General features: G+C 50.5%; 1 pseudogene; it reads left to right on the top strand.

Annotated features, from left to right (window-relative positions):
• The first annotated feature begins 724 nt into the window (after window positions 1-724).
• Window positions 725-1208, top strand: LOC101097399 (annotated as a pseudogene).
• The last annotated feature ends 202 nt before the right edge of the window (window positions 1209-1410 follow it).

Genomic DNA, 1410 nt, shown 5'->3' with positions numbered 1-1410 from the left:
GTATAGAAATAAGAGAGCTAGAATGATATGAAAAGGTAATGTAAAGATGTAGATCTTTAGGATTTCACTGGAGGGGCAATTCCGAATGCTATGAGGTATCCAGAATCCTAAGCAGGCTCCAGGCTCTGAGCTGTCAGCACAGAGCCTGACGAGGGGCTCAAACTCACAAACCGTGAGATCATGACCTGAGCCAAAGTCGGACGCTTAACTGGCTGAGCCACCCAGGCACCCCTCAAGCCCAGTTCGCTTTGATTCCAAGGTCTGGCCCCTTCAATAATGGTGGGGCTTGAGGAGCACCTGGGTGGCTCAGTTGGTTGAGAGTGGGATTTCAGCTCAGGTCATGACCTCACAGTTTGTGAGATCAAGCCTCTGTCAGCACAGAGCCCACTTTGGATCCTCTGTCTTCCTCTCTCTCTGTGCCTCCCCTGCTTGTTCTCTCTCTCTCTCTCTCTCTCTCAAAAATAAATAAACATTTAAAAAAATAACAGTAAGGCTTGAGAAGAAGATGGGGGCAGTGAGGCGGTGTGCCCAGCGGTTCCAGGGATCTGTCTTTTGCTTCAACAGTATTTGGACAGAACAGACCCAGGAATGCCCCCTCTACCAGCCTCTGACCACCCTCCAACCTTTTTGCCAGTGGCAACCAGAGCCATCTTCTTGGCCACCATCTGCCTCTGGGACCAACCAATACTTTCTTTCCAACTTAGCTCCTAATCACCAATCAACCATGAGCTCCCAGATTAGTTAGAATTATTACACTGAGGTGGAGGTTGCCAACAACCTCATGATCAACATGCATCTGAGGGCCTCCTACACCTACCTCTCTCTTGGCTTCTATTTCCACTGCAAGGATGTGGCTGGGGGGTGGGGGGTGAGGAAGGGGGCACTTCTTCTGCGGTTGGCTGAGGAGAGGCTAGAGGGCACTGAGCTTCTCTTGAAGATGCAAAACCAGTGCAGCAGCCGCAACCTCTTCTAGAACATGCAGAAGCTGTCCCAGGATGAATAGGTAAAACCCTGGACACCTCGGAAGCCACCTGGTTCTGGAAAAGAACCTGAACGAGGCCCTTTTGGATATGCATGCCCTGGGTTCTGCCTGAGTAGACTCCCATGTCTGTGACTTCCTGGAGAACCACTTTCTGGATGTAGAGGTAAAACTCATCAAGGATATGGGGAAACACCTGACTAAGATCTGCAGGCTCGTTGGCCCATAGGTTGGCTTGGCTGAGTATCTCTTCCAAAGGCTCACCCTTGGGCATGTCTCTGAAGCCCAGCTGCCCTTTGAGGGGCTCCTCGACCATATGGTTCATAAGCCTGACCATACACTGCAAATTTCTGGAGTCCCCAGATAAATAGAAGAACTCAGGAGGACTTAGGCCTCTGTAGAAGAAGCCTGCTGTGGCCTAAATGATCACA

This window comes from Felis catus, chromosome B2 (genome assembly GCF_018350175.1).
Source record: "Felis catus isolate Fca126 chromosome B2, F.catus_Fca126_mat1.0, whole genome shotgun sequence".
In the NCBI taxonomy this organism is placed as follows: Eukaryota; Metazoa; Chordata; class Mammalia; order Carnivora; family Felidae; genus Felis; species Felis catus.
This window is presented reverse-complemented; position numbering and strand designations above follow the sequence as displayed.